Source organism: Camelus bactrianus, chromosome 6 (genome assembly GCF_048773025.1).
Source record: "Camelus bactrianus isolate YW-2024 breed Bactrian camel chromosome 6, ASM4877302v1, whole genome shotgun sequence".
Lineage (NCBI taxonomy): Eukaryota > Metazoa > Chordata > Mammalia > Artiodactyla > Camelidae > Camelus > Camelus bactrianus.
This window is the reverse complement of record NC_133544.1, coordinates 70,904,358-70,931,608: the sequence shown is the minus strand read 5'-3', so window position 1 is coordinate 70,931,608 and position 27,251 is coordinate 70,904,358. Positions and strand designations below refer to the sequence as shown.

General features: G+C 37.9%; 1 protein-coding gene across 3 annotated transcripts in view; it reads left to right on the top strand.

Annotated features, from left to right (window-relative positions):
• Nucleotides 1-27,251, top strand: part of RASGRP1 (RAS guanyl releasing protein 1) — a 439,223-nt gene that overhangs the window by 76,176 nt on the left and 335,796 nt on the right. For 2 of the 3 annotated variants that reach the window (XM_074365885.1, XM_074365884.1), the window contains exons 3-4: nucleotides 5,885-6,083; nucleotides 18,177-18,351. The gene's annotated coding sequence lies outside the window, so the exon portion shown is untranslated. The remainder of the gene's footprint in view (nucleotides 1-5,884; nucleotides 6,084-18,176; nucleotides 18,352-27,251) is intronic. The other variant, XM_074365886.1, reaches the window with a different exon arrangement.

The window sequence follows — 27,251 nt, the reverse complement described above, 5'->3', positions numbered from 1 at the left end:
TTGTTTTAAACTGGAGTCATGTAAGTTCAAACACATTCTAAAAGGTTTACATATTTTACTTCCTTCTCTTTTTTATGTTTTTGGTTTCATGTTTATGGCTTAAGTGTTTATTGTAATTATGGTGGCTTTAATCAATTTTTGTCTTCTAATCTTCATGCTAGTGTATTTAAGTGGTAATCCTCAACCATTATTATATATTTTTCTTTTCTAAGTGGGATTTTTTTCCTTCGTATTGATTTTTTCTTCTTTTCTACTTAAAGAAGACCCTTTAACATTTCTTCTAGTGTAGGTTTAGTATTGATGAACTTCTTCCATTTTTGCTTACCTGAGAAGTTCTTTCTCTCTCCTCCAATTCTAAATGATAAACTTGGTGGGTCAAGTATCCTAGGTTGCAGATTTTCCCCTTCAAGCACTTTGAATATGCCATGCCACTCTCTACTGGCGTATAAAGTTTCTGTAGAAAAATCAGCTGATGGCTTTATGGGGATTCCCTTGTATATGACTCTTTGTTTTTCTCTTGCTGCCTTTAGAACTATCTCTTTAACTTTTGCTATTTTTACTGTGAGTCTGTTTGGGTCCATCTTGCTTGGGACTCTCTGTGATTCCTCTACCCAGATATCTTTCCTTCTTCAGGTTTGGAAATTTTTAAGTCGTAATTTCATCAAATACATTTTTGACTTTTTGACACCCTTCTCTCTCTCTTCTCCTTTTGGGATCCTCTATAATGTGAATGTTGGTACGCTTGATGTTATCCCAAAGATCTCTTAAACTGTTTTCTTTTTTTTTAATTTGCTTTTCTTTTTGCTGCTCTGTTTGGGAGATTTCTGTTATTCTGTCTTCCAGATCACTTGTGTATTCTTCTTTATCACTTAGTGTACTGTACTTTACTTCTAGTTTGTTTTTTTTTATTTCAGTTATTCATTTATTTTTGGCTCTTTTTTGTATTTCCTTGTTAAAATTCTCACTGTGTTTCTCTTTTCCTTTCCCTAATTCAGTTAGCATTCTTATTACTAATGTTTTTATCTTGTAAATTGTTTCCGTTTCATTACATATTTTTTCAGCGATTTTTTGTTGTTCTTTCAACTGAAACCAGTTTCTCTGCCTTCTCATTTTGCTTAACTTCTTCTGTCCCTGAATTTTGGTGAAACAGTTACCTATTGTTGCTTGAAGGGGTGTCCTTTTGTGGGGACATCACTATACAGGCTGCTTGTGCTCAGTGCCTTTGGTTGGAGAGCTAGATTTGTTGTGGACACAAGTTACGTCTTTCTTCCTGGTGTGGTGGCAGCTATCACCTTGATAGGAGGTGAGGCTAGAGATGGAGGGGCTGGGGCTGAGTGTGAGGCAGGGCACCCTTTCTGCTCAGTGTTCACCACCTTGTTGGGTACAGAGGCAAGTCCAAGTTACTGAAGCAGGAGCGCTGAGTGTTGGGACAGTGCTGGCTCTTTTTCCTTTAAATGTGTGCTTCACCTCTCCCAGCACTGGGATCTTTGCCCCCATGGGAAGCAGTGCTGAAGCAAGAGGAGCCGATGCAGGCCTATGGTGGGTTGTGGGCTACATTGGGTCAATCACAGACTTAGGTCTGAGCTGCCTCCAGTGTGCCCCTTTGTGTAGGTGCCAGCAATTATTGCCCTCATCCTACTCAGTTCTCTTTCTTCCTGACAGCTAATCACTTCCCCTAATCTCTGCCACCCTTACCCTGTTGCAGAGCCACACTGCAGGGCAGACAGGGCCGTGTCAGCTCCTGATGTGTATCTGGAATATGGACTGTGGTAGACTGGCCACTGTCAGAGTTCCAGGCTGCTACCTGAGTACATGCCAACAATGGCTGCCCCTCGTCCATCCAGATGCCACCCCACATCCAAGTTACTTCTCTATCCCACAGCAGAGTGCTCTCCCTGGTTGTGACAACCCTAGGTCCATTGCTGAGATGTGGCATTGAGTAAGTGGGGCTGAAGTGCACATTTGACTCAGGCTGGGACACACCAAGGAGGTCACAGAAAATCATGCAGCCATTGGTGGAGTCTTCAATACACCCTCTCCCCTCTGCCTCAGGGGGGCAAGCCAACACATGAATGGAGTCCAGGCTTCCCACAGCCCTCCTGTTAGTCCCAATGGCCCTCCAACCAGCCAGGAGGGCTTAAGCTTTGCTTTTATTTTTTTAAATTCTTCAGAGTTCTGAGTACTATGATAAAGATTAAATCTGATAATATATATACTCATGTATACAACTAGAGAGCAGGATTGTAAAGAAAATGTGATAAGTTTATAGAATGTTTTATGAGAAAATATTTCGTCTTGTAAAAATACAAGTATTGTCTCCGAAATCAAAATTTATAAATCTTGCATCCTTATTATAGATGTTAGTGACATTATATATTAAAATGTTAATATTATTTTAAAATTAAACACGATTAAATTTAAACATAAATGAACTTGGTTAGATCAGTGGAGTCTAATTGATGAAGACTAATATTTGTAGTAAAGGATCAAGTAAAGGGAAGCAGAGATGGGAAGTATTTCAGAATTTATCTTTCTCTGAGTTTTGAAATAGATAGCTTCTTCTATTTTCATTTTTCATTCTGTGATTTTTAAAAAATATTTTCAAGTATATTTTAATAACCATGCATTGCTATTATAATCAGATAAAAGCAACTAAAATTATCTCATGTTTTAAAGAGTATTTCTAGATAAGGTACCTTTCTGTAGGCCTTAGGAGGCAGATGATGAATGAACTGAGTAGGCCTTAGTGATCACTAGGATGACTGAACTCAGTCCCCTGCATCACCTTCTAACACTCTTGGCACCATACTTTTTCTTGTACTAAACCAGGAGCCTTGAATGAGGTGATGAGCAGTGTAGTGGGTTGAATGGTGGCCCCTACAGTAGATAAATCGTTCATATCCTAACTCCTGGAACCTGTGAATGTGACTTTACTTGGAAAGAATGTCTTTGTAGGTATGATTAAGTTAAAGAGCTCAAGCTGAGGTTATCCTAGATTATCTGGGTCCACGTAAATCCAGTGACAAGTGTCTTATAAAAGATGAAAGAGAAGAAGACACAGAGAAAGAAGAAAAGGACATGTGAAGATGAAGGCGGAGATTGGAGCAATGTAGCCACAAGCCAGCGAAGCCTAGAGCCACTGGAAGCTGGAAAAGGCAAGGAAGGATCTCTCTTAGAGCGTTTGGAGGGAACACAGCCCTGCCAACACCTTCATTTCACTTCTGGTTTCCAGACTGTGAGAAAATGAATTTCTGTGGTTTTAAGCCACCTGGTGTGTAATAATTTGTTACAGTAGCCTCAGGAAACTAACATAAGCAGCCAGGAAATTAACTCCAGGAGATAACTTCTCTAAATCAATCCCAAGTGAGTCTCCTTTGTCCTTTTTCAAAAAAAAAAGCAACTATCTCCTTAGAGCTCTTACTCTCTGAGTTGTAGTACCTCCTCATTCCACACGTTTCCCTTCTTTCTCAGTCTTTGAAACAGTGGTTCCCAACCTGTGGACGCCGTCAGCCTGCTACTGATGCTTTGGCTGAGAATGCTGTTACAGGCCGCATGTCTGGACTCCTAGGCACTATGCAATATCCTATATATGCATTAAAATTTTGCTAATATTATTTAATTAGGTTATTGAAATTAAAATTTTATATCAAATGGTATGGTAGATATATATTTTCTTAATTAAAAAGATGTTAAACATCTTCTAGTTAGTTTAGTTAGAGGTAGAATCATGGAAAAAAAGGGAGAGCCAGATCTTTTTGACAAAGAGATCTTTACATTTGGAGATTGGAACCACTGCTTTAAAATCAACACAGGCACCTTTGACGCAGTGTAGAGTCAATCATTCTCTTCTGCACCAGTATAGAAGCAACTTCACACTAATATTCAGATTTATCATTAATTATAGCACTGAAGGATGCGTGAATAAATGAATGAACTTCAAAACCTGTGATTTCTCATAAGAGAGTATTATATAAGTGATAGAAGTGTCATATAAAGGTTAGGTCCCAGAGAATACAAAAGTGAATGCATGCCGACAGTTCATGGATTCGAACATTCTTTTAAAGGATCGATAAAAGGAAACAATAGTATTACTGTATATTGGACCACTCTAGCTTTGGGAATTTGAGGCTAGCTACTTAATCTCTTTCACTCAGTTTCCTAACCTGTAACATAAGGTAGCCTTATTGAGTGTGAAGAGGTCTAAGTAAGATTATATATGTGAAAGTCCCATCAGAGGCTCAGTGCACAATGGATATGATAAACGTTAGCTCCCCCGTCCCTTTATTTCCTGTATCAGTTGCAATTGTGAGTTGGTGACTGCACCACTGGTAATTCTAGGGGAAATACCAGCTCTTCCATATACCAGATGTTAAGAGTTATCACTTGGCCTGTTTGAGCTCTTGGAAAGGCAATTTACCTGAAAAGAGTTTGTTTCCTTACTGGGTCTTATGAAAATGTCCAGAAACAAATTAAAGTCCTTGTAGGCTCATTAAAAAGAAAGATTGACTTTATCTAAATATGTCTTTAGCAATTCTAGTCATTGGATTACTTTTTTTGTTTGATGAATACACATGTATTTGAAATTAATTAAGCATCTTGGTTTCAGAGATAAAATAATTGCCTAAATGTGAGGCCGATGGGAAGGGGGTGGGGTGGAGGTGTTTTCTAATTTGAATCAGTCAGGCTCCAGGGCAACTTACATGCTTATGGACTTCTTTTCTGTGAGACAAAACTGGTCTGTTTATTTGGTTTATTTAAGTAATTAGTTGTAAAATTAGGTTGGGAGTTTTTAAGCCTACAGTAGTTTATTCTTTGTGGGTCTGGGCCCTGAACAAAAATATTTCTCTAAGTTTTTTTATTTGAGAATTGCTTTTTTCAGGTGAGCTCTGGCAAACACTGTTAAAATGTATAAGTCTGGAATGCTAAGAAGTATAGAAAGGGGAAGCAAATTACCTCAGCTTGGCAGGAGGTACACTGTTACTTTCTTTAATAAAATGCATCCTCTGTGCTGACCAGCCCGATGCAGCCCAACTGAGCGTTTCTCGATTGTATTCTGTCACTTAGCCCTGCCAGCCCGAGAAGGCAGCTGACATGGTGTACCTGAGGTTACAGAGAGCCTATGTGTCCCCACTCCAGTTTTCACATTCCTCAGAGGGTTTGAGGGGAGAGCCGCTTTGTTATTTTTCTCAAGTCCTGTCACAAATGGTCTTTGACAGGCGCCCAGAAGGTCTGAGCAGGGACTCCTGGAGCTGGATGGCGCCAGAAGTGCCACATGTGCACCACGGAGGTGGGGGCAGGGGGTAGAAAGTGATTCTATCTGAAGACACCCACTGACTGTCCCCTAGCTCTGGCAGAGAAAGTCACTTTTCAGGGGACAAGCAGACGTCCAAGACTGTGGTGGAAGGGAAATTCTGACAGGGAGGAGGACAAGGCTTGGGAGAGGACAGTGACAGTGACAGGTCACAGAAGCCTCTTGACACCTCAGCTTCTGGCCAAGGGCCACACTGGTTTCCACGGCATTCTAGCCAATCAAGTGACCAGATTTTATAATGGGAGAAGGTTTCCCTAAGTGTACTTCCATGCTTTTCCCCCAAAATTCCAAATGAGCCTTTTACCTAATGGGTACAGTGATAAGTAATGTCGCATCTAGTTCAGTCTCACACTTAGTACGTGCAGCAAATCCTTCTCAGTGATTCCAGTGATGATTATGCACCCTTACGTTTATGCATATCATGACTCATATAATTCATGTCATTTTTAAATTAAGAATTAAGCTATTGAATAAGGCTTCTTAAACATATTCCATAATTCTTAGACTATGCTTTACATGATTTCGTTTTTAATACACAAGTAACCTTCCTATTTGTCAAACTCTCTGTTTCAGTTCTGCAAGATTATTAAGAGAAACCAAATCTATTCCAGCCTCTGATTATGTGATTCAAGGACCGTCTGACTCTCTAGATCCCTTCATACAGCCTCCATACTTGCCAGCCTGTTCTTGCCTCAGGGTCACTGCACGTGGCGAGAACAACTGAAGGTCACGTGCACCCATCCAGGCTCAGGTGCACTTCAGAGAAACACAGGTAGTTCTTTTCCTTACCGGAGAATGTATGTCACTTCTGTGAGTCTCTTTGTAAAGATGACAATCTCAAGATAGTAAAATACTTACTTTTTTATTATTGTTATTGACAATTCCATGGTCTTAAGAAATATATACAAGGAAGCAATTGTCATTAGAAAGTCTCTAATGAGAGGCCCTGCAAATTTGACGAAAGGAAATATTTGGCAGTGAAGGTGATTAATGGAGCTGTGAAACAGAGGCCAGTGGAATCCATTTCTTTCTTTTCTCAGGAGAATTAGAATGAGGCCAGTGGCTTTCTAGTTCCTCAAACAGTGAAATTTTACACAGCCAACGGTTGACTGCTCTCCTAGTAAAAACAAAATAGAACATGGCTATTCAAATTCTTGTTACAAATGCTCCAGTAGGTCTTACAGGGGATCCAGGCAAGGATTATACACACCTACCATGTAACAGCAGAGTCATGAGAGCAGAACTAATGTGTGAACAAACTGACCTCCTTTCACTCCTTTTAAAAACGTGCTTTATAACACTTAGTGAAATTTAATACAAGGTGAAGGATGCAGAAATTATATCCCTGCATCCTTATGACTCCCTCTGAATGTACTTATGGAAGAGACGGCAGTTGGAATGGGCTTGAAAACATGGGTGGGATTTTGAGAGTTAGCGATGATAAGGAAGGAATTACAGAAATGAGAATAGCATAAACAAAGAGGCATGGCTCCTTCCCGCCCCTCTCACCCCATCTCCTACACTAAACTCCTCTCCCTGTGACTCAGCCTCTCTCTTCTCCCTGTCCCTCAAGTTGCCTCTTCGTCCTACCTTGGAATGTTTGCATTCTCTTTTGCATAGGATGCTCTTAACCCAGGTCTTCAGGTTTCTTGCTCCCTTGCTTCATACAAGCTTCAGTTTAAACATGATCTCTTCAGAGAGTCCTTGCCTGGTCCCTTATTGAAAACACCCTGCTACCACCCCTCTTTGTCACCTCTCCAACTGAAATTTTATTTATAGCACTGATTACTATCTGAAATTGCATCCTATATTTATCTATTTTCTCACTGTCTTCTCTCAATAGAATACACGTGTTTGTCTGTCATGTTCATCACTGTATCCCAGCCCCTAGAATAGTGACTGATGTATCTTGGGTACTGGGTAAATATTTACTGAATGTTGTTATTATTAATGAATGAATAAAATGGAGTAATTCTTAAAGAATTTTGAAAGAAGCAATACAAAATTTACCAAGCTCTTGCTAAATACTAAGTGGAGAGAGATTCTAAACCAGTGTGAAAAATAGTTTGCCCTAGATGGGTAAAGAAAAGAAATATGTTTTTACACCTTGTTTTATGATCGGAAATTACTAGTGGAACATTCTAGACTGTAACTATGAGAGGAGTGCAGATAAGGCACAAAACAGGCAGAGGAGCCTGGGAGAGCTTCAGCAAGGAAAGGATGAGAAGGCACTGGAGGAGGGTCCGCACGCTGGTGATCAGTCTATCTGGAGCACTGCTGGGGGTCTGTTCTCATGACAGGTCCTGTCGAAGCCACACGTGCCATCTCTGCTGACTGCCTGGTGATGGCATGTCAGTGGGTGAGAGGATGGGATATGAATCTTTCACACCTTCTGTTTCCTCCTGTCTCCAGTCGAGTTCTTTGGGAGGGTTTGTGAATGTGTGCGTGTGCGTGTGTGTGTGTTTCTTTTCCTTGGCTCCCAAGTCACATCATTCCGCTCCTGGTACTTGGCAACTCAGCATGCTTCCTCCCACTAACGACAAGCCTGTCTGCAAAACAGAACAACATCTTTGAGATGGGGTGTTTATTTGGGCAGCTCACAGCCTCTGCAGCCCTCAGGGGCCCCTCCTTCAAAGGCATTGCTGAACGGGACTCACCTGATGAAAGCCCGAACTGTGTATGCTTGACTTGATTTATGGGCACTGGCCAGCTCATTAGGCACATTGGCCTGAGGAAGCCAGGCGGCTGTGGGAACAAATGTTTGTGTAGCTCTGTGGTGCCCACAGGGCCGTTTGCAGCTTAGGGGCTAGAACACAAAGAGGGCAGTAATAAGTGACTCTGAAATCCATGCCTGGCTCAGGGAGCACTAACTACCCAAGAGATTGATATCTCGGGTGCAAAGGCTAAAAAAATTAGATTAGTTTAGCTCAGCTGTATTCACTGAAGGATTGGGTTGCAGCTAGTGCTGAAACACTAGCGATCAGACCTCAGAGATCAGGGGGCAAGTCTCAAGTTGGAAGGAAGGGAGTAAGATGGATTGCCTCTCAGCATGCCTGCTCCTCAGGCAAAGAATAGCCTACAGAGGCAGCCTGGCATTACAGATAATCCTGTGGAACACCAGTGAAGAGAGTAAGTTGTGTGTTTCTCGGGATATGGCTTTGGAAATTGGGAGCATTGTTTTCTAACCCTGGGAAAGTCACTGGGACAAACGACTTTCAAAATATTCTCAGTTTGATCTCTTCCTCCAAGAAATAAGACTAACAATAACAAATATTTTGAGGTAACCTGAAAACCAAGTAGGATCTTCCATGAGTTCTGGTATTTTGTTATAAAATATTATTTCCACTTTCCCTGATTTCATAATGATTATCTTTGTCTACCAAGTTCTTCTTAGAAATTGTCTTCACCTGTCAGTTTGCCTACAGAGATTCCTTACACTTCCAGTTTGATTCCTAGATAGAAAGTCTGATAGACTTCAAGTTCCACATTATAAAAAGAAAACATTGTTTTTCCACTCAAAATCCATTCCTCTGGGTTACTTTTTAAGGGAACAGCTCTTAAGTATACTCTTTTTTCAATTATCAGATCTATTTACCTCTTTTGGTAAGGCTTCTTTCAAAAAGTACCATTTACTGAATACCTACTATGTGCCAGGCACTGTGCAAATGCTTTATATAATTGGAACCATTGTCCCAATTAATACTTGTTGTTTATGAGTAATAAATAGTGCCACTTCCTTTCACCAAATGGTCCAGGTTTGGATGATAAATTTTGTGCTCATCCTATAATTAATTCAGAGATTGGAGTATGTGTGTGTTATTAACTAAGTGCTCCACCAGCATGGAGCACTGATAGTGTGAACCATAGTAAGGTCCACACTATGACATTGACCATGAAAAATGGAAGGAGCAAAAACGAGGTGAATATAGGCCTTCTCCTCATGAAGTTTTTCATTCAGATTGTGAATGCCATTTGGGAGTTAGATTGAAGCTGCTACAAAAGAGATCATGGGCTTTTAAAACAGAATTGTAAAAAGCATACCTCAAGAAAGGCAGGGTCTTCTGGGGAATTCCACATTGCATAGTGGAATGCTGATCTGAAACCTAGAAGACCAAGATCCCAGCCTGAGATCATCCGTCGGCTAGTCCCATGATCCAAGGGAAATCATTTCTTCTTTAATGTTCCCCATTTGTAAAACATAGACATCAAATGAGATTATGTATAGGAAATTTCACTGAAAATTATAAAGCCTTAAACTCATGAAGAAATGATTTTCCCTAGTTCTGCATTTTCAGAATCACAAATTTACTGAGTAGATAAGGAGAGAACCAACACTCATGTCTCCCAAGCACCAATTCAGCGTCTCCTCTGTCGCATACTTCACATCCCTCTATTACTGGTAAAAATCCATGTCCTTAATGGAGCTCAGAGTGAAATCAAGGAATAGCCACAAGCCACTATTTAAATAGAAGCACAAAGTCAAACATTTACAGATGGCAAAATTAACATTCTTGGCTCAAATTCAGTGACAAGCAGAAGAGTGCAAAGCCAGAACTGCTTTGACATAGAAATTCATGGGATAACAGTCCAGGGATAATAGGAGGTACATAACCTCTCAGAGAACAGGAATCTCATTTAAGTGGCCCCAATTTCAACCAGCACAGAACTATAAGAAGGAAGACTTCTGCCCAAAGGCCACCAGTGATAGCAGAAAAGAAGCCATTATGAATCTTTAAGCAAGCTGCACCAGTAGAATTATAGTGTAGAAACCACACTTTAGAACAGAAATTGTAAACCCAAATGCCTGCAAGGATGGGAAAGTGCATACGTGAATAAAATAGGCTGGAGTGAGAGACATCAAGGAGTGTTTGAATTGTGGAAATTAGAAAGAATATGCCATTTCAATATTTCAGTTTTTACCCTGGTAGCCATTTCAGAATGGATAATCAGTGTAGTTTAACCTTAAAATTTTTCAAGAAAAGACAGAAATTAGGTTTTTTTAATGTGAATCCTCCCAATTTTTTTTAATGCTTACAAGAAATTAAAACCCTGTTCAGGCCAAACAAAACATAGGTCTCTGAGCATCATTTTGTAACCTCTGCTCTTGAAGATGGAGAGGAAATAGAAGAGCATTATAATTAAAAGACCAAGAGATAGAGCACAGATTACCAAGGTTTGGAGTTGGGTGGGGAAGGAATGAGGATGGAAAGTTTCAGGATAAGTAGGATGGCCAAACCCAAGTTGATTTCCGCCAGTCATTCATGTCCAACTATGACAGTAAAGAAGCTACCTTCCTTTCCACTTTAATGACTCACTTTTACAGTGAAGGCCAGTAAGCAAAGCCAGTCAGAAAAGCCAAGAGGTGGCTTTGGGTACAGCATAGGATAAATAATATAATTTTTTTTTCTCAGCGTGGCCATGCTTGTTTCTATTTAGGTAAATTTCTCACTGAATGAATGGAGGAAAATGGAGCCCACCAAAGACTAACATGTCACTGACCAAACTTAAGATAATTGTTCTTATTACTTGGTTAAATCACTTGAGAAACAAGACCAATATTCAGTGTTCTCATTTTATGACCAGTATTTTATGCTCTCATTGTTTGCAGCTGAGCCATACATTTTCTTTTTGTTAATTTTTCTCACCTAGAGTAAATAGCTGCTTCTGTTTTAATGGGTTTTTTTAATGGCTCTATTATTAATATATCCCCACACTTACTTCTGTTATATCTAAAACTCCTCTTATATGGCATGATCACTTTAGATCTGCTGGGCAGCTGAGATCCTAGGATGTCACCATCAGACTGGGAGTTCCCTTTGCTTTTCTCCTGCATTGGACCTCTTAGGTTGCATGTCGTCTTTTTTGCCTTAACTCTTATAATTGTGGATAAAATTTCTTCCTGAGAAAAGGTATAGGGTGGTCAACATTTTATTTAGATTTTTTTATATTGGAAATGTATTCATTTTCTTATATTTGATTAGCAGTTTGTCTAGGTGTGCAAATCATTTCTCTTCAAAATTTTGAAGGTATTTAGTTTCTTTTAGCTTCTGGTGCTTTGAGAATTCTGTGCCATTCTGATCCTGACCCATTTTATTTGATGTGCTTTATTTCTCTGAGTGCAAATACATATTATCTTTATGCCAGTGTTCTAAAATTTCTAACTTAACTCTTAAAGCCTATTCCACATCATAAAGCTTGGTTCAGTTTTAAGACTGGCAAAAGTAGCAAGTTAGATTTGTCAGTAATTTCACTATGGATTACGCATAAAAGGATTGGTTGCAAAACCAAGACTCTCTTGTTAGCATAACTCTGTGTAGTAAGTCTGGCAGATCTTTTTTTTTTTTATTCTGAATACTTGGTGGGCCCTTTTAATCTGCAAACTTTCTCCTTCAGTTCTAGAAATTTTATTTTATCATTTATTTGCTCTTCACCTCTGTTTTTGTGAAACTCTTGTTGGTCAGATGGCACATCGATGCGTTAATGCTCTGATTTTATAATTGTTTTCCTCTTGTTTACTACTCTTCTTAAAAAAATTCTAGTTCCTGGATTTCCTTATCTCCTAAAATTTCTATTGAATTATTTACTTTTATTATTAATTCCTCATTTCTAATAGTTCTTTCTTATTTGAATTATATATTATGTATTATATATATTATACATACACACATACCCATATTTAAGGTATGAGGTATATAAGGTATGATGTACATTATATAGTAGTATTGATTATATAATGCAGATACTATCAGTTATATTAAATGTATAAGAAAGACTATTAATATGTAATTACATTATGTATTATTATTATATAATAATATTTAAGTGTATTATATAATATATAACTAAGAAAGGTAGGTAGATGATAGATACACAGATTGATTATGCGAAATAGAAATGCATATTCCTACAGCTCCATGTTTATTTCGGGACCCTTCTCCTCCATCAGACAGCATCATCTTTTGGTCCACTCACTCCATTTCACGCATTTTGACCAAGGAACCATTTTTGGTGGGTCCAGTCAGAAGAGGGAAAGGATATGTGTATTCCTGGAATTTGCTTTTCCTCAAATTTGGGGTATTAGAATTCTAGAATTTTTTTTTTCAGTTACCAACACTGCCTCCAGGAGTAGGGAGAGAGCTTCATTCTGCTACAGTGCTCTGCCTCATGAGAGTTTTGTTTCTTTCCTTAGCCACCAGTGTTTTAGTTGTGAAGATAGAGTACATGAAGACTTCAAATTTTGAACTCTTTATTTTGCTTTGTTTGTTTTGGTTTGGTTTTGGGTATTAAGGTTAGAAGTTTCCATCAGGAAACTTGAATCCATTTCCTTAATCTACAATTTCAAGGTACAAGTGCACGTATCATCTTCTAGTTCACCATTTTTGCCAGATTTTAAAAAGATATCAAAATAGAGTTCTTATGAATAAAGAATGATTGATGATTTTATTTGATTTTATTTTTACTTTTTTTTAACTTTTTTTATTGATTTATAATCATTTTACAATGTTATGTCAAATTGCAGTGTAGAGCACAGTTTTTTAGCTATACATGAACATACATATATTCATTGTCACATTTTTTTCTCCATGAACTACCGTTAAGATCTTGTATGTATTTCCCTGTGCTACACAGTATAATCTTGTTTATCTATTCTACAATTTTGAAATCCCAGTCTATCCTTTCCCACCCTCTGCCCCCTTGGGAACCACAAGTTTGTATTCTATGTCTATGAGTCTATTTCTGTTTTGTATTTATGCTTTGTTTGTGTCTTTTTTTTTTTTTTTTTTAGATTCCAGATATGAGCAATCTCATATGGTATTTTTCTTTCTCTTTCTGGCGTACTTCACTTAGAATGACATTCTCCAGGAGCATCCATGTTGCTGCAAATGGTGTTATGTTGTCAGTTTTTGTGGCTGAATAGTACTCCATTGTATAAATATACCACTTATTCTTTATCCAGTCATCTGTCGATGGACATTTAGGCTGTTTCCATGTCTTGACTATTGTAAATAGTGCTGCTATGAACATTGGGGTGCAGGTGTCATCCTGAAGTAGGGTTCCTTCTGGATATATGCCCAGGAGCAGGATTCCTGGGTCATACGGTAAGTCTGTTCCTAATCTTTTGAGGAATCTCCATACTGTTTCCCACAGTGGCTGCACCAAACTGCATTCCCACCAGCAGTGTAGGAAGGTTCCCCTTTCTCCACAGCCTCTCCAGCATTTGTCATTTGTGGACTTTTGAATGATGGCCATTCTGACTGGTGTGAGGTGATACTTCATTGTAGTTTTGATTTGCATTTCTCTGATAATCAGTAATATTGAGCATTTTTTCATGTGCCTATTGATCATTTGTATGTCTTCCTTGGAGAATTGCTTGTTTAGGTCTCTTGCCCATTCTTGGATTGGGTTGTTTGGTTGTTTCTTATTAAGTCATATGAGCTGCTTATATTCTGGAGATCAAGCATTTGTCGGTTTCATTTGCAAAACTTTTCTCCCATTCTGTAGGTTGTCTTTTTGTTTTACTTCTGGTTTCCTTTGCTGTGCAGAAGCTTGTAAGTTTCGTTAGGTCCCATTTGTTTATTCTTGCTTTTATTTCTATTGCTTGAGTAGACTGTTGTAGGAGAACGTTTTTGAGATGTATGCCAGATAATGTTTTGCCTATATTTTCTTCTAGGAGATTTATTGTATCTTGTCTTATGTTTAAGTCTTTGATCCATTTTGAGTTGATTTTTGTGTATGGTGTAAGGGAGTGTTCTAGCTTCATTGCTTTACATGCTGCTGTCCAGTTTTCCCAACACCATTTGCTGAAGAGACTGTCTTTATTCCATTGTATATTCTTGCCTCCTTTGTCGAAGATTAGTTGACCAAAAGTTTATGGGTCCATTTCTGGGCTCTCTATTCTGTTCCATTGGTCTATATGTCTGTTTTTGTACCAATACCATGCTGTCTTGATGACTGTAGCGCTATAGTATTGTCTGAAGTCTGGGAGAGTTATTCCTCCAGCCTCTTTCTTTCTCTTCAGTAATGCTTTGGCAATTCTAGGTTTTTGATGGTTCCATATAAATTTTGTTATGATTTGTTCTAGTTCTGTGAAATATGTCCTGGGTAATTTGATAGGGATTGCATTTATTTTACCAGTTTAAGCCTAGGAAAAGCTTATCCATTAGGTTTTGTGGAGATCTAAGATCTGTACTTCAGTATTAATAATTAGTGTTAGATAATGTAGCAAACATTTTTAATGGATTGAATCTATACATATATGTTATGTATAAAATATACACAAAAATAAAGTGAAATCTTAAATCTGTCTCAATTGTTTTTAATAAAAAAGACAAACTATAAAATAATTGGGAAAGAAGATCTTTCAAGGCTAGACAAATGTTTTCTTCCTAAACTAGACAATATCATTCCTGTCTAGTGGTTCATAAATATACTGTGGAGCTGTATTTTGAATTAACTGCCCATTAATTAGATGTAATCTTGGTTTAAAAAAAAAAAGAGGTGTTTAGTCATAAATTGTGACTCCACTTAAAGAAGAATAAGAAAGCTTTAAATTGTTTATAGCAGGCAGACTAAGTGAAATCTTTAAAAAATACTGCACCTTTAGTAGTGACCAGTAGTTCTCCTGAATAACTCCATTGATTTCTGGTGTTTAGATTGGCCTTTAAATGCTGGCTTCCGTTCTTTCAAAATGGTGAAGATAAATAGGACGAGAAATACTATAGTCAGAAGGTGGTTTTATTAACTAGGGTATTTGCTTATCTAGAATGAAGCAAGAAATCTTTTGCCCTAAAATGATGTTTTCAAAATTACAAAACAAATAGAAGCTTAAAGGTGCCTTTTGGTTTTTCAGAGGGTTTCATAGATCATAGAGTCCCAGGGTTGAAATCATATATAGCTAAGTTACCAGCCCAATTCTTAAATTCCTTAGTGCCAACTAATTGGAGATAATTTTCCAAATTCTTCGTAAAATTTATATTCTCCAGAAAACACCATACTTAATAGACATTCACAGAAAATATATGTGTAAATATATATTACCCTGGGTACATATCCTTCAGTTTACTGTAAGCTTCATGTCCATTTTGTTAATTGTTTTCTGGGTATTTTTGTACTTTTTTGTTCCTTCTTTTGCTGTCATTTCTTGTGATTTGAGGACTAGTATTACGCTTGGATTTTTTTCTCTTTTTTTGTGTGTGTATCTATTATAGGTTTTTAGTTTATGGTTATCATTAAGTTCTTATATAATATTATGTTTATGTATGTATTTAAATATGTTTATGATTATTTTAAGTTGATGATCTGTTAAGTACAAATACACACTAACAGCTCTGCATTTTATTCTCCCTACTCCCTGATGCTTAATGCTTTTACATCGTATTTTACATCTCTTTGGTTTTGTATCCCTTAATCACTTTTCATGGATATAAATGATTTTATTACTTTTGTCTTTTAACCTTACTAGCTTTATATGTGATTCATATACTACCTTTACTGTATGCTTGCCTTTACCAATGGGATTTTTCCTTCCATAATTTTCCATATTTCTAGTTGTGGTTTTTATTTTTCCACTTAGAGGAGTCACTTTAACATTTCTTGAATGCTGGTTTAGTGGTGCTGAAGTCTTTTAGCTTTTTCTTGTCTGTTAAACTCTTTACTTCTCTTTCAAACCTGAATGATATGCTTGCTGGGTAGAGGATTCTTGGTTATAGATTATTTTTCCTTTCATCACTTTGAGTATATTGTGCCACTCCTTTCTGGCCTGCTAAGTTTCAGCAGAAAGTCAGCTGAGAATCTTGTACAAGTTCCCTTGTATGTAACTAGTTGCTTTTCTCGTGCTACTTTTTAGGATTCTCTCTTTATCTTTCAGTTTTACCATTTTAATTTTAATGTGTCTTGTGGACCTCTTTGGGTTCATCTCATTTGGGACTCTCTATGCTTCTTGGACCTGGATTTCTATTTCCTTTCTGAGGTTAGGAGAATTTTTTGCTATTATTTCTTAAAGTAGGGTATATACCCCTTTCCCTCTCTATTCATTTTCTGGGACCCCTATATTGTGAATGTTGATCCAGAGGTCTCTTAAACTATTCTCTTTTTTTAATTCTTTTTTCTGTTCAGCTTGAGTGACTTTCACTACTCTGTCTTCCAGATTGTTTATCCATCTGTTCCTCTGTATCTACTGTTGATTCTTTCTAGTGTATTTTTTATTTCAGTTATTGTATCCTTCAGCTCTCTTTGGTTCTTCTGTGTCCATCCATTCTTCCCCTAAGTTTGTTAAGCATTTTTATGATCCTTATCTTAAATTCTTTATCAGGTAGATTGCTTACTTCCACTTTGTTTAGATCTTTTTCTGAGGTTTTGTCTTGTTCCTCCATTTGGAATATATTCCTCTCTCTCTTCATTTTGCCTAATTCTCTGTGTTTTTGGGGTTTTTTTTATGTATTAGGTAGATTGCTTATGTTTCCCAATCTTGAAAAAGTGGCCTTAGGTAGGAGATGTCATATGTGTCTCAGCAGCACACTCCCCTCTTGTCACCGGCACTATATGCTTTAGAGGTGCCCCCTAAGGGGTTGCATGGGCCTTTCTGGTGGCAGGCCAACTACTGTAGGCATGTCGCCAAGCCCTGCCTTGTGCAGTGGTTGCTGTCCTGCTGGTGAGTGAAGCCAGGTCTGGCATGGGAGGTCCTGGAGCTGCTGCTGGCCCATGGGTGGGTGAGGCTGTGTCCCAGGGCAGCTGGCTGCCTGTCCCAGAGGGTCTCAGGACTGTTGCCAGCCCACTGGTGGGCAGGTAGGCCCCAGTGCTAATAGGCTAGACAAATGGGTCCAAAATGGTGCTTCCCAGCACCAGTGTCCTTGTGGTAGAACAAGCTCCCAGAACTGGCTGCCAACTGTCTGTGTCCCCAGAGAGTGCCCCAGTTGCCTCCTGCCTCTGTGGGAGGTTCTCCAAGATCAGCAAATGGGTCTGACCCAGGCTCTTAGATTACTGCCTCTGCACCAGGACTTGGAGCATGTGAGATTTTTCTCCTGTCCTTTAAGAATGGAGTCTCTATTTCCTACAGCCCTCTAGCTCTGCTGTACGCAGGCCCCACTGGCCTTCAAAGTTAGACATTCTGGGAGCTCTTCCTCACGCAGCTCTGGGAGTCCTTCCTCACGCAGGACTCCTGGGCTGGGGAGCCTGATGTGGCGCTCAGACCCTTACCTCTTTGGGGAGAACCTGTGCAGCTCCCATTTGTGGGTCACCCACCTAGGGCTGTGGGCCTTGACTGTACTATCTCTACCCCTCCCATCCTTCTCATTGTGGTTCCCTCTTTAAATACCTTTAGTTGTGGAAAATCTTTTCTGCTAGTCTACAGGTCATCCTCATGGATAATAGCTCTGTAGATAGTTGTAACTTTGCTGTGCCTGTGGGAGGAGGTGAGCATGGGATCTTGGCCACACCTCAGGAACAGTTTTAAAATAATTCATTAAAATTATATTGTCATGTGCGCCTTTTCCTCTCTCTTTTTTCTAAATTCCTTCTATGAAATTTAAGTTGTTTTTCTACATTATAGATAGATCTTTCCTTTTCAATCGACCACTGCTGTTATTGTCTCTTCACAGATACAATATTTCATAGGGAGATGAGGGCAAGTATAATAATCACATGACTAGTTCTTTTTTGAATACGCAGTAGTTAGAGTCAAATTTGATTTGGTTAATAACACCTCTCTTTGATGAATATATATTTTTATCATCCTTAATTTTCTTATCTATTAGTTATCTTTCCAGTGATAACTTACATACCCTTCTGACTTATGATGCCTTGCTTTCACCTAGGTAATATGTAAGATTCATAAGATTGTTTGTATTTTTCTGATCTATTGATACAGGTGCTGCAAATGCAGTTTCTCTGATGTCACACTGTCAAGGAAGCACATATACACCTCTGATTCACGAATTCGTGCTTTACATCACAGGATGCCCAGAGTCCACCAGGCCAAAATATTATTATTAAAGACATCGAAGGAGAATATCTCTGAATAGAAGGCAAGATTCTTCAGACAGGTACACTGTTCTTTTTCTCTTGTTTTACTCTTTTACTTTATCATGAGATGTGGAGGGACTGTTTAAGTGGTTGAAGAGGATTATGAATGGCAGTGGGAGGAGGCATTAATTTCTGTTGACATAACTGTTGACTAGTAGGTGTCACAACTTCATTACTGCCTTTGTCTTCCTGGCATAGCCCAGTAAATAGCCAGTGAGCCATGGTGACTCAGATCATTCCTATCTAGTTGGAAGTTTGGTGATGGAGCAAGCTTAGTGTCCAGTTGACCCACTCAGGAAGTATAAGTCTGGGTAGGGCAGGGCTCAAATGAGAGTGCCATATCATAATGAGAGTCAAAATTAGACTTACGAACAAAGCATTGCTGAACCAGAAACCCATGCTTGAAGACTAGGAGATGATTCAGGAGTCAGGGAACTAAGCAGAATCCAGGTCCCTAGCCAAGAAGATGGACTCTGACAGCAGAGATGGGTGCAAAGGCCCCACAGGAGGTAGCTGCTTCTTCGCTCTCTCAGTAATTCCCATTCCCACCTTCATGAGATGAAAATTGTAAAGATGCTTGAACAAGATTGTGAAATGACAGTGGGAGGATGTTTCCTTTTTTGTTTTTCATTTTAATAAATATTATTTAAAATGTGCTCTCTTGACCAAGATTTAAAACATGTTAATCTGCCCTCATAGACTGGGTGTAGTAAAAGGGAACTGGAGTACCTCCAGCCTGAATGCATGAATATTCAGCTGCAGCTGCTTTGTGTTGTACACCCAGAGCCAAATGAAGAAGACCCTCTGATACTGTGACTATAAGCCCAGAGGTTTATTCTATACTCTGTGTTTTCAAAACTGTAGCAGTAGCTTAGGTACCTCTATAGTATGATTTCCCACCCGACACTCTTGCTGTGTAACAAATACTGAATCCAAAGCTGATACCCTTGCCCTGCCACCCTGAGTTGTTTACTTAGTAACTAGAATGGGTTTGTTCTAATCCAGCCACAGTGAAGGACGTTAGGCAAAAATCACGCAGTCCGTATGCCCCTTCCCCTTGCCTTAGTGGTTCATCTCCTCTCTTGGCACCTTCTTTGGGCACCATGGTGCTGGCCTTGGCCTATAGAGGTCTTCCTACCACCAGCTTGTACTCAAAGGCAATATCATCTTTTAATTTTGACTTCTAAGACTTTCTTCTCCAATCAAATTTTGTCTAACTTCCACTTCCTTGGGTGTCTTCTGCAAAGACAAGTAATGGAGAAGGGTGAAGCCCCATGTGGAAACTACACATACAACTTTGGACTCACTAGCACAACTTTATAACCTGCTAAGCAAAAAGGCCATATTAAAGTCCAGTACAAACACCTTGTCCTTACATGCTCCAACCCCCTTTGCAGGAGGAGAAGATTGTTCTGGTGTGTTTGAAAGCTGAAAGAAAAGGAAAGAAACCTTAAGCTAAGTAAATTGAAAATAAATATTATTTTTCTCTAAGTCTGACCAGTGTGAAAAATCTCCTTTCAAGGAGTAAACCTTGCTATTAGTTCTCAATGTGCCAAAAAGTCAGCGATGGTAGCCCCTACTCCACACCTCCCCTAAGAGAAGTAAATGAGTGCTTTTTCTCTTATTGTTAACTCAGCGTTATTTAGAATCTCTTCTAAACTTCCAGCATTCTAGGATTCAAAAATATTTAAGTTTCCAGCTCAAAAATATAGAGATTGGGTTTTGAAAATCTTTTTGGCAGCTTTGATTTGTTTAAATAAAAGTTTTAGAGATCTTAATTCAATAATTCAAATCTTTTATGGTGTTTTATTAGAAACGCATCTCAATTCCTAAATGGCATTTACTGGAATGGTGATTATAGCCATTAGATCCATAAACACACAAGTGTTAAAACACCATATACAACTGGCTTTGACTTTCCTGAGTGAACCCAGGAAATGTAGAAAAAGAAAATGCCATAATGAAAGGGCTTAAGTCACCTATAGTTGATGTAGTTCTTGACTCTCTTCAAAGCATTTGGGAGAAGAGAATGGACAAAGCAAAAGTAGGCCGGCAATGGGATACTTCCCATGTAAAGGAGGTCCTTTCTCTACTTTTATTTAGTGAGCCTTTCTTACTATCGTTTATGTTTCTTATCAGTTAAAGTTGGGTACTAGCTTTCCAGTGATCTCACTTTGACTATCAAATGAGGGGAATAATCTTAGCTAGCCTTCTCTTCAGACATACTTTACTGATTTCATAAGCATTTCTAGAAAAAGTACTGTAGGAAGATCGTTCCTTAACACAAACCTGCCCAGCTTGCATGCATAGGACTGTCTGCAGCATTCATGATGGTGTTCTCCATCTAATGTCTGTTAGTACCTTCGTAGACAGAGGTCGAACTGTTCAGGGAGTTTGTCACCTCTAATCACTAGAAATCCGTGAATCCCCTCCTTTCCGGCGTACTAGTAAATTTCTCCATATATCCTACTTGTTGCAGTTCTTTTTCCTTTCAGTTGATTTTAAAAAAATCAAGAATTTGTTAACTTTGGAAGTTCTTTGAGACTGGAGGTTATGAGATGGGTACTCCTGCTTTACTTGGGAAAATGGTGGTTTCTGTTTCTGTTTAATATAACCCGTTCTTGATTGTAAAAGTAACTCCATCCTGTTGTTGTACATAAAGAAGGAATAAACATCCCACCACCCAAACACAACCAGGCATCATCTTGGTGGGGTGGGTGTGTGTTTGTGTATGTGAATGCAGTTGTATTTGAAGGCATCTAGAAAATATGATTTTGAACCCTATGTATATACCAAATGTATGAGCACTTACATGCATTATAAAAAAGTCTGTATAAATGATATTTAGTGGCCACATGCTACTCCACTGTGTGTTTCTCCTACTGGATTGAACAATGTGAAATTGCTGACGTTTAATTTTTTAACTTGTAAAAAATGAGTTTGACACTAGTAAAATGTACTTAAATTTGTTCAGTTATTGGACAGTATGTCTGGCTTTTAAAATGTTAAGTAGCTGACTTACGAACATTTCTGAACATATTTGCTTTTGTTCACATATTTAAACTTTTCCTCAGAATGACTTCCAGGAGAGAGAGAATTGCTTTGGAAAATATAAAAAAATATGGAGGCTTTTAACAGCTATTTTGAAATTCCTTGCAAAGAGGTTGTAGCACTGTATGTTAATTTTTTTAAATTGGAGTATAGTCAGTTTACAACGTTGTGTACCTCATTGTAGTTTTGATTTGCATTTCTAGTGTATGACATAATGTTTCAGTCATTCATATACCTATATATCCCTTTTCATACTTTTTCATTATAGACTCCCACAGATATTGCATATAGCTCCTTGTGGTATACAGTAGGATCTTGTTGTTTATCTATTTTATATATGGTAGTTAGTATCTGCAAATCTTGAACTCCCAATTTATCTCTTCCCACACCTTTTCCCCCTGGTAATTATGAGTTTGTTTTCTATGTCTATGAGTCTATTTCTGTTTTGTAGATAAGTTCTTTTTTTTTTTTTAGATTCCACATGTAAGTGATATCATGTAGTATTTTTTTTTCTCTTTCTTGCTTACTTCACTTAGAATGATGATCTCCATGTCCATCCATGTTGCTGCATATGGCATTATTTTATTCTTTTTTATGACTGAGTAGTATTCTGTTGTATAAATATACCACAACTTCTTTATCCAGTCATCTGTCAGTGGTCATTTAGGTTGTTTCTGTATTTTGGTTATTGTCAATAATGTTGCTGTGAACATTGGGGTGCATGCATCTTTTCAAATTTGAGTTCTCTCCAGATATATGCCCAGAAGTGGGATGGCTGGATCATATGGTAAGTCTGTTTTAGTTTTTTGAGGACTCTTCACACTATTTTCCAAAGTGGCTGCACCAAACTACATTCCCACCAACAATGTAGGAGGGTTCCTTTTTCTCTACACCTTCTCCAGCAGTTATTGTTTGTGGACTTTTTAATGCTGGCCATTCTGACTGGTGTGAGGTGATACCTCATTGTAGTTTTGATTTGCATTTCTCTGATAATTAGCGATATTGAGCATTTTTCATGTGCCTCTTAGCTATCTGTATATCAGCATTAGAGAATTGCTTCTTTAGGTCTTCTGCCCATTTTTGGATTGGGCTATTTGGTTTTTTGTTATTGAGTTGTGTAAGCTGTTTGTATATTCTGGAAATTAACCCTTTGTCAGTTGCATCATTTGCAAATATTTATCTGATTCTGTAGGTTTTGCTTATGGTTTCCTTTGCTGTGCAAAAGCTTATAAGTTTAAATAGGTCCCATTTGTTTATTTTTTTTTTTTCTTCTGCCTGGATAGACTGACCTAGGAGAACATTGCTACTAAGATTTATGTCAGAAAATGTTTTGCCTACATTTTCTTCTAGAAGATTTATAATGTTTTGTCATATGTTTAATTCTTTAAGTCATTTTGAGGTTTTCTTTGTATGTGCATTGTGTGAGGAAGTATTCTAATTTCATTGATTTACATGTGGCTGTCCAATTTTCCCAGTACTATTTGCTGAAGAGACTGTCTTTCCTCCAATGTGTATTCTTGCCTCCTTTGTTGAAGATTAATTGACCATAAGTGTGTGGGTTTATTTCTGGGCTCTGTTTTGTTCCATTGATCCATATGTCTGTTCTTATGCCAACACCGTGCTACTTGAATTACTGTAGCTCTGTAGTATTGTCTAAAGTCTGGGAGAGTTATTCCTCTAGCTTCATTCATTTTCTTCAGTATTGCTTTGGCAATTCTGGGTCTTTTGTGATTCCATATAAATTTTAGGAATATTTTTTTCTAGTTCTGTGAAAAATATCTTGGGTAATTTGATAGGGTTTGCAAAATCTGTAGATTGCTTTGGGTAATATAGTCATTTTAACAGTATTGATTCTTACAATCCAAAAGCATGCAGTATTTTTCCATTTCTTAAAATCATCTTTAATTTCCTTAATCAGTGTTTTGTAGTTCTCTGTGTGTAAGTCTTTCACCTCCTTGGTCAGGTTTATTCCTAGGTATTTTATTTTTCTGAGATAATGTTATTTTTTTAATTAATTAATTTTTTTATTGAGTTATAGTCAGTTTACAATTTCCGGTGTAGAGCACAATTTTTCAGTTACACATGAATATACATATATTCATTGTCACATACTTTTTTGCTGTGAGTTACCACAAGATCTTGTATATATTTCCCTATACTGTACCGTATAATCTTGTTTATCTGTTCTACATATGCCTGTCAGTATCTACATATTTTGAACTCCCAGTCTGTCCCTTCCTACCTCCCTCCCTCAGGCAACCACAAGTTTGTATTTTGTGTCTATGAGCCTGTTTCTGTTTTGTATTTATGTTCTTTTTCTTTTCTTTTCTTTTCTTTCTTTTTTTTTTTTTTTTAGATTCCACATATGAGTGATCTCATATGGTATTTTTCTTTCTCTTTCTGGCTTACTTCACTTAGAATGACAGTCTCCAGGGGCATCTGTGTTGCTGCAAATGGCGTTGTGTTGTCGTTTTTTTATGGCTGAATAGTATTCTATTGTATAAATATACCACATCTTCTTTATCAAGTCATCTGTCAGTGGACATTTAGGCTGTTTCCTGATGTAATTTTAAAAGAGATTGTTTCTTTACTTTCTTTTCCTGCTATTTCATTGTTAGTGTAAAGAAATGCAACTGATTTCTGTATGTTAATCTTGTATCCTGCTACCTTGCCTAATTTCTTTATCAGCTTTAGTAGTTTCTGTGTGGATATGTTCTTCTTGATTATATACAAGAATGCCATCTTTGCTGTATTCTTACACAAATTAAAAATTACATTTTTATATTTGCTAATCCTATAGGTAAATATTAAATGCCATATTATTTAACCAGTATGACTATAATTTGCATAATTCATATTTGCTTCAATTTTATTTAAAGATGAAAAAATTCAATTTGTAAATGAAATTAGTTGAGAGCCAAAGCCTAAAATATAAAATAGAATTGAGTTTGATGTTGTGATATTGAATTACTCTCCTATTATCCCAGATCTATGATAACAGGTATCTTTGGTAAAGTATAGGAAACTACAGAGGTGACAATTTCATTGATACTGTCTTTGATTTAATATGAGAAGGATGTTAGATTTTCCATTGTGAGTAACTCATTTGTATACAAAAATATGTGTGTGGGTTTGGCATATTTCTTCAGCAAAGGAGATTTTTATTTGTTTTTATTTTATTACAAAGCCTCACTTAAAATATGTGTTCTTTTCCTTCAAAGTCATTATAATAGTCACAGAACTTTTGAGCATAGCTCATTTGTGAAATGAGCTGATTCACTGAAAAGGTAAATGGAATTGATAAATGCTCTAGTCAGATTGATCAAAGAAAAAAATGGTAAAAGATACAAATATCAGCTGTTAGAAGGAATTACCATGGATTTTAAAGATATTAAAAGGATAATAAGAGTATTATGAAGTAGTTTATGCCAGTATATTTGACAACTTAGATGAATTGGATAAAATCTTAGAAAGCACAAACTATGAAAATCAGGAAAAAGTAGATAACCTAAAGAGCCTTATGTCTATTAAAGAAATTGTAGGAGCAAATCTTCTCACACTAGATATATACTGCTTTTATGTAATTTTCAGTTTTGTTTCCTGTACCATACGTAAAAATAGCTTTTAAAATAAGAAAAAATCTTGAAAATGTATTTAAAAAATAAATGTGAGAACATGAATGAAAGTGACTACAATGAAATGTTACACAAGATTAAGTTAATGAATGGGATAAGTGAGAATTAAGGGAAAGAGACTAAAATGTTTCTAAAGTTTTGAATCTGGAAGCCTTTATAAAAATGTGATAGTGCCCTTGACAAATTAAAGGTGTCAGAGGAAGCCAACATGGGGAAGAATTGAAGAGTTCCACCTTAGAAATGCTGAGTTACTATTGACAGTGCACTCTCCACATACTTATAAGTCATTTGGAAATATGGGGCTGGAATTCAAGGCAAGAGATACAGACACAGAAAGTCATGTGAAATGAAGTAATCTGTGAAAATTCTAAGAATGAATGATTCCACAAGGAGAGACAGCAAGAGAACAAATCTGAGGCATAGTCCTTAAGAAACACCCCATTGGAGGGGGAGAAAGAGCACTTAGCAAAGAAGACGAAGCTAAGAAAAGAGACTGTGTGACACAGACCTGAGTTATCCATCTTGAGGATGATGGAGACAGAGAAGTTTTCATTGAGCATGTGAACATGATGCCCTGGTCAAGAATGTGACTTTATTTCTGCTCTCATACTTCTGAGTAGAAATAAATATGCCAGAGTACCTCTGTTAGCCTCATCCTAAAGGTCCCCCCTAGACTTTTCTACAACCAGTTCTACAATTACACGACCAGTAAGTATGTATCTTACAAATCCAGAATAACGGAGGGGCATTTGAAGGTAGAGACCAGGAGAATTCAAGAGTTATGTGCTGGGGCAATGAAATTCTCTATTTTGAGAGAAGGAAGAGCAGTATTTACTCTTGTCTCCTGGTGTCTCAGCAGAAGGAGCAAGATTTCCCAGCCACCTGGGCCTGATTCTGGAGAGAAAAGAACTGAGAAGAAGGAGAAAAGAATCTGTGGGAGACTGAGTTTCCCATCACTTAGATGTGTATGGAAGATAGAAGATCTATCCCTTAAAGACCCAAAGCAGAGTAAACATCTGAGTCCTTCCACAGCTCTTTAGTGGGAGAGATGAGAACCATCTCCCCTTGCCCGGAACACACATCAACAGGAATGCCAGGCATTGCTGATCTTTTCCCAGCTTGCTGAGGCCAAGAGCCACACTACTCCAACGGCTGGACCTGAGCAACCAACGACTCCTGTAAGACTGAGGCCAGTGAGGAGCTCTCCTGTCAACCAGATGTCTACGTTTTCATTTTGTTCTTATTGTTTCTTCCCTGCAACTAAAGATAAAAGGGACAAACAAGGGCTTTTCCCCTTTTTTAGGAAGTCAGGAAAAGATCAAGCTGTATGAAGGAGAAAGGATAGAGTCCAAAGATCTGGAAAAGTTAAAAAAAATACTAAATTGCTAAAGAAAGAAGAATATAGATCTGGAACGGAAAGCAAATCTCAACATTTCTCAAAGGAGATTTATGCAAGAAAATTTGTTTTACAATTAAATACATACCTGCCCCCAAGATGACATAACAAACCATTGTCTGATTGGATTTATTGGAATTGCTTTTCCTGGGGACAGAGCAAAAGAGTCAGGAGTCAACCCCATTGATACCACTTAGGGAAGTTGGAGGCAAAGCAAAAATCCTCAGTGGTAATAATGGGAACAGCAGCCTTTTTAGGAAAGGAGAGCTTATGCATTTTTCCCTTAAATCCCAAATGAAAAACAAATACTAAAAATGAACAGGAATTTTATGTTTTTGAAACTGCGGTTGCTCTTGGAAACAAGTAACAAGGACAGTTTGTTCATTGCAGCAGAAGGGCTAATAAATTTAAGGCACCAAATGTGTAATTGGAAGTTTGTTATCATTTGGAAAGGTCTCTCTTTGAGAAGCACAGGCATCCACCAGCAGTAGATTGGTGTCAAGCAAACAGCCAAGCCAAACAGCAGTTGCTTACTGTTTGGCATGCAGTTGGTGGGACCATCAAACCAGTCTTCAGAGAAGGCCAGCCCCCTGCAGAATGCCTGGGAGGAGGAGAGAGAGCAGGAACCTGGACGGGAGGGTGGCAGGGCCAAAATGGAACCGTGGGAAGAATGCCAGTACACATAGTAGGATTGGGGATGGAGAAGTTTTACAACTTTTAAATCTAAGTTAAAAAGGCAAATATGTCCTAAGTAGACAATGATACAGGAGATGACTTACAACCATAATAATGGATCGTATTTATTAAGTACTTGGTATGTACTGGTAACATGCTCAGC